Source organism: Meriones unguiculatus, chromosome 5 (genome assembly GCF_030254825.1).
Source record: "Meriones unguiculatus strain TT.TT164.6M chromosome 5, Bangor_MerUng_6.1, whole genome shotgun sequence".
In the NCBI taxonomy this organism is placed as follows: domain Eukaryota; kingdom Metazoa; phylum Chordata; class Mammalia; order Rodentia; family Muridae; genus Meriones; species Meriones unguiculatus.
The window spans coordinates 41,722,828-41,729,807 of NC_083353.1; the positions used below are offsets into that span (position 1 = coordinate 41,722,828).

Genomic DNA, 6,980 nt, shown 5'->3' on the forward strand with positions numbered 1-6,980 from the left:
AGCTTCCTGAAGCTGGCCAGGTGTGATGTCGTCCTCGGTCTCTTCCTGAGGGCGTGCTGTGCCAGCATCCTGAGGCTGGCCAGCTGTGATGTTGTCCTCCTGGGTCTCTCTCTCCTCGGTCTCTTCCTCCTCCCTCACTTCAGGCATGGTGTCCTCCTTGATGATGTTTACTCTCAGGGCAATGATTGCTTCTTGAGCATCGATGTCTTCCTTTGTTAGGGTCTTTTCCTCTGCGACTATAGTCGACTCTATCTCTATGACTGTCGTCATCTCTGATAAATCCTCAGAGGAGGAGCTTGAGCTGTCCTCTTCCTCCAGACCCAGAGATGAATGGTCACTATCAGTGTGGCTGTCACGTGATCCAACCTGTGAAAAATAAACATTCATTTCCAGGATGCTGCCCTTGATGGACTTAGCAATAGGACAGCCCAGATGGAGAGGGTGTGTGTCTGGAAGGCAGCATAGGGTGGCAGGCATGCTATGGCATCTGGCAAGTTTCCTGGAATAATGCTCCTCCTCTTTTTCCTGGCCCTTAGATGGCAAGGTAAAGGTATAGGGAACAGGTTCAGCTCTCCTTAGGGATCCAGGATAAGTGTAAGGCTCTGTCAGGTGGAGGACAGTGCCTGGCTGCCTGGGTTTCTCAGGATTCACCTGGTTGTGGCCACAGTCCCCCGCAGGTGACTGGTGCTGCAATATAAGGTAAGTTGCCATCACCTCGTCGTATTTTTGGTCTCTCAGGGATTCAATGATTACTTCAGGCTTATAGCCCATGACTCTCATGGTCCCGACAATGCTAGGGCTCGGGGTGCCTGGGAGGCTAGGGGTGGAGGTAGGTGGTGAACGTGCCTCACTGGCCCTGATCATGGGGCGCCTCATGATGTCCTTGATGGTGGGCCTTCTGCCGGGATTGATTATCAGTAATTCCAAGATGACATTGAAAATGTCGATAGAAACATGCTTAGGAATGGTGAAGTTGCCTGAGGTGACCTCGTTCCTCATGCCTGCCACAGATTTGGCTTGGAAAGGGAAGTGCCCAGCCACCATGAGAAAGAGGAGAATCCCTAAACACCACATGTCGATGGGGTACGCATCGTATTCCCCCCGTGCAAAGAGTTCTGGGGCACAATAGGGCAGAGTGCCACAGAAACCCCGCAGCTTCTGCCCAGGAGTTACTTTCACAGCGAGGCTAAAATCAATCAGCTTGGCATTCCCCCTGCAGTCCATAAGGATGTTGGTGGCTTTTATATCTCTATGGACAACTTGATTTTTATGACAGTAATTCACTGCATGCACCACCTGAGTAAATATCCTTTCAGCCTCGCACTCCGGTAGAGACCCCCGTTCCAGGATCCGCCGCAGCAGCTCTCCCTCTGAGGCATGCTCCATCACCAGGTAGGTGATCTCTTCCGTCTCGATCACGTGAAAAAGTTTGATGATATTGGGGTGGTTCATGGATTTCATAACGCTTATTTCACTGTTAAAAATCGAGTTGTACTTCTTCTTATTTCTAAGGAGTTTTACAGCCACACAGGTCACAGTGGGAACATGGAAGGCGAGTTTCACTTCAGAAAAATGTCCGTGTCCCAGAGTCCTCATCATTCTATAGTCGGTGTTGAAGGGGTTCTCCACAGAGGAGCAGGCCTCCATGTCCTGCTTCAGAGTCAGGCCCTCCTCCTTCATATGGCTAGAGACAAAAAGTTCAATGAGAAAGTTGACAGACTTAAAATCAGGCCTAGGAGAGTATTTAGAGCTATGAATTCCTACATCCAAAAGACTAGGAAAGGAAGGAAGGAAGAGGTCAGACACATTTCAGACCACCTAACTGGGTACTTAAATGCTTAGATAGACAAGAATGAAGTATGTTCCAAAGCAGTGTAGAGCAAACTACGACAGATTGGTTTGACAGGAATCAACTGCAAACTGGAAGAACCAACCAAAGGATTCTAGAAACTAAGAGCCACTGATAAGAAAGGACGGTCATCCCCTAACCCTGAGCTCACCTGTACTGGGAGAGAGCAGGCACGAATAAAATTAGATGCGAGAGAAGTATATAGAACAACAGACACCTGCCAAGCCCGGCGGTGTCCGTGCTGGGCAGCCAGGCCCTGAGTCCAGGTACAACTAGCTCTGCAGAGGACCTACCGAAATTTGGTTCTTAGGATCCAGGTCAGGTGGCTCACAATTACTCCAAACCCAGCTCTAGGAGATCCTACACCACGGGCCTCTGAGGGTATCCATACACATGGTCACATGCCCACACGCAAGTGCACTCTCTGCTACTACACATCAATTACATGGTGATAATGTCTATCTAGATAATGCTACAGGTAGTTATGATCTCCCACAGAAGAGCTGCACAACAAACCTAGTTCCAAGAGTACATGCTCTTGAAATGATGGGCCAGCTCTCCAGATTACGCCATCCCCAAAAATCTTTACTTTAAAACAAAGAGGGTCCCTTACATGAATTGGAGGAGACTTTCTGTGTACAAAATAAACATAATAAAATGTTCTCAGATAGAAAACAGAATGAACTTACTATGATGGTTCAAAATCTTCACAAATCCAGGAATGTCCTGTCACGGGTGCAGAAGTCAAATTACTCTCTAAAAAGAACTTCTGCTCTGTTAAGACAAGAGGAGAGGAGAATTGTGTGAGTGTGTGAGGGAGGGACTAGAAGGAGAGTTTATGTTTATTAAACAAACATAATAAAATATTGTAGGTTAGAGAACAGAAGGCACTTACTATAGGGTGGTCAAAACAGCTTCTACAATGCGAGTATAGTTTAGTCTGTCACAGGCACAGAAGTCCAGTTGCTCTCCAACCAAGAGCTTCTGCTCTGTAAGACAGGAAGCAGGCTCAGCCAGAGCCTTAAGTGGATAGGTGTCACAAAGGCTCCTTGTGGTGTCAGAGCAAGGAATGGACCAGTGATCACTAGGCACAACTTCCTGGTTCCCTCACATTCTGTCCTCAGGGACAGAAAAGCTGGTCTAGGGCAGTGGGGCAGTAGGGGCCTGAGGAAGCTGGTTACACTCCACTGTCTGTCCACAGTGATGCCCAGAGACCCACCTCTTTTTGCTAGGTCCACTGCCCAAGGTCCACAGTTTGCCCCACATGGTGCCACCTGGTTGGAACATTGTTCAAACACTTGATTCTTTGTGGGACTCTTGACACCCAAACCTTAAGGAGGACACACACACACACACACACACTCTACATATAGACATGATACAACTAGCTGTGTCCTGACTGAGAGTCCTTCAAGGGTCAGTTGATGGACCTTAGACAAGAGGTTGTGGTGAAAGTCAGGAAAGTCTCATAAAGGATAAATACTTGGCAGTTGGCAAAGCTAGAAAAGTGGAAGCAGGATGATCAGTTCAAGTCCTCTTTGGCCACACAGAGATGCTGAGGCCAGCCTGTGCTACAGGAGACCCTGCCTCACCAAATACAAAAGCAATAGCAAAGAGAAGATGAGGAAGGACTGCTTTTGTTTTCTGCATGACCTAGGTTCCCAACTGCTTCAAAAGTTCAAGGTTGCTGTTACACGCGGGGCCTAGCCACAAGTGCTTGTGACAACAAAGCTTGAGGGTGGAGGGCTGATCAGCCTTTTCCATGCTCCTGAAGCTAGGCTGCTGTCACCTCCCACCAAAAGTCATCAGTTTTTCACATTAAGTGGACCTCACAGCACCCACCCAAGCTGCGGGACATACGCCAGAGAAACTGGGTGGAAGTTTACAGGAGGTCAACAAGGATGTTCACTCTTCAGAGAACGTGCATCACTCACTTGAGCACTGGATAGCAAGTCTAGTTAACTAAACCATCACACAATGAAAGGGAGACACAGGCACCATTCAGCAACCGGCAAAAAAGCGCAACTTGCCAGTTCTGTAATCAGATGTCAGATTTTTGGAAGTCACAGACCATAGACCCTCCTCTCATGACCAACACCTTGGCAAAACAGAAAGGAACCTGAAGGGCTTTGTTGCTGGACCATGAAGGTTCTGTTACCCACTGCCTTTCCCCAAACATGATCAGATTAAGGTTGGAGGAAGGAGTTTTATCCACGCCTAGACTTGGAAATTTGGGTAGACTGCCCTTGACCATAAAAAGTCCCCTGTTTCTCCAAAAAGACAGGTGCTTATTTTGGGGCTTGGGGTCTGTGCAGTCCTGGGCAGATAATTCCAGCACTAGGCGGTTTTTGTTCCTGAATATGTTCTTTGAGCTGTAGGACCAGCAGAACTCAAGAGCACAGGCTCGACCCTTTGCTTCAAAATCATTATTGCCCTCCCCTCCGCTGCCTGATAACACCCTTGCTTGGTGCCATAATCGCCCTCCTTAAGGCAGAAGATAACCCATGAACGTACAGATGCAGGCAGAGAGGAGGACAGAAGTAGGCTGGAGGGACAGGGCATGGCAAGTCTCACCAAGGAAAGTCCCATCCTTCCTCAAAGAGCAAGCTCCTTTTAGACTTATACTTATTCTATCCCTGAATTCCTTTTCAGCTGCCCTGTTCCACAATCACCATCACAAGATCTGAGCTGACGCTTGTCTCTAGCCCCTTTGTTGGACTAATACCTCTTGACCTGCCAGGAAGATCCTGAGATAACCAGCTAGGAGGAGCCTCTGTGCTAGAGCCCAGGAACCATCCCGTGTGTCCATCAGTCCTCTGGACAGGAGTCCACGGCACTTGGCCCGTACTTGTACTTGGGAAGCAAGGTGCTGAACAGCAAAGGGAAAGAGTGAGGGGCTTGGAAGGGGTGGGCAGTAGGCAGTGTCATCAGGGGAATGTATTCAAAGTTCCCCGTGTCCATGTACGGAAGTGTCACTGGGCCAGTCAGTTCTGTCCAGTTTTCCCTTGGTGCCAGTGACCCTCTTCCTCCTGTAAGACCCCAGTTTATGTGCGAATATGTGAAGCTTAGTGAGTGGGTAATTCCTTTCCATATTTGATGCGAAAATGGAAAATTAACTTGTTCTTTAGAATAAGCAGTAAAATCCTAATAACACAGTCTCAGCGGAATCAGGGAGGAAAACGCATGCTTAGCTACTGCCAGTGTCATTTTGCCCTGGGGTTTGTGGGGTTCAGGATAGGGGCAGGAAAACCCGGATGCTCTGCTAAGTCCAACCGAACACTGTTGGATGTGGGATTTGTGAACACAGCCCTAAGATTAGTTGGGAAAACATCCCAGGATCAAACTGGTTCAGCCGAAGGCAGAGGATGGTGGCTGTGGAGCAATAGGCTAAGACTATTGAACTCCTTTGGTTTTCCTGATGAGTGAAAATGGATCCCAAAGCCTTTGTAATGGCTTTGCAACCCTCCAGGTTGCTGGCCACCATGGTTGCTGTTGGAGCCTTAAGGATTGCATTCTTGCTAAGAATCCTACAATGACTGTGTCCCCATTTTACAGATGGAAAACTGCGGCTTTTTGATGGTCATCGTTTTTTGTTTTTTGTTTTTCAAGACAGGGTTTCTCTGTGTAGCCCTGGCTGTTCTGTCGTTTACTCTGTAAACCAGGCTGATCTCAAACTCAGACAGCCACCTTTCTCTGTCTCCCAAGTGAAAGATTAAAGACTTACACCACACACACAGACACACACACACACACACACACAAAAGCCAGGTGAACAAAAGACCATATAGTTCAGTTCAAAAATCGATTCAAAAATCAGAATTGTATGTAATCTTTATGGTATTAGTAGATTTCCCTGAATCTTATTATAATTGCTGGCTCTCAATATGTAGAATGAGTTGTTTGGCATATAGAAACTGCTGACTTTATTCCTGATGGTTTAGAATTAACTTTATTATTTATGCAACTGCAAAAGGCTTAACAAAAGTAGAAACCCTCCATTATATATCACGCGGATTCGGTCTCATACCGGCTTCCAGGTCCATTGGTACAAGCAAATGAGGAAACTGATCAATTACAACACCTCAACATTTCATGAAAGACACGATGTTAAAAGTAAAAGTTAATTTTTTTTCTATAACTTGGGCAACAAGCAAAGAAATAATAAAAAATGTCCCACTTGTCCTCTGTATAACCACACTCGACTGCGTGCTGGAAATAAGCCTAGGGATACCAAAAGAGTGAAATATGGCAGATGGATGTGTTTCATTCTGCACAAATTGGAAAACAAAGGTATGTACACCGTACCATAGGTGTATACCCAGGGTTTCAACGGGCAACTGCTTTAATTGCTGAAAAGGCTGATTGTGTAATTACACAGTTATTGGAAATAGTGGAAATTTTGGGGATACCTTCACAAGTTAAGACTGATAATGAACCTACATATATATGTAGTAAGATGAAGCAATTCTTTGCCTATTATACTATAAATCTTTATACTATAAATGATTTATAAAACTTCATACAATAAATGATTTATAAAACTTCATACTATAAATGATTTATAAAATCTTTATACTATAGTATAAAATGATCTTTATATAACTTATACTATTGTAAAGATTTATAAATCATTTACACTATAGTATAAAGATCATTTAAATGATCTCTATATCATTTATACTATAAAGATTTATAAATCATTTATACTATAGTATAAAATAAATGATAGTATAGTATAAATCATAGTAAAGTATAAGTGATTTATACATCATTTATACTATAGTATATTATAAAGGATAGTATAGTATAAATTATATCATTTATACTATATATAGCATCATTTATACTATACTATCATTTATACTATATATAGTAGCATTTGTACTATACTGTCATTTAAATGATAGTATAACATAAAGGATAGTATAGTATAAATTATACCATGTATACTATATATAGTAACATTTATAACATACTATCATTTATACTAGATACTATCATTTGTACTACACTATCATTTAAATGATAGCATAGTATAAATGATAGTATAATATAAATTATACCATTTATACTATATAGAGCATCATTTATACTAGGCTACCATTTATGCTATACTATCCTTTATAGTATA

At 44.0% G+C, this 6,980-nt stretch overlaps 1 pseudogene; it reads right to left on the reverse strand.

The window, feature by feature from the left end:
* Window positions 1-776: 776 nt before the first annotated feature.
* LOC132653957 (sperm motility kinase-like) lies at window positions 777-1,680 on the reverse strand (annotated as a pseudogene).
* Window positions 1,681-6,980: the final 5,300 nt, after the last annotated feature.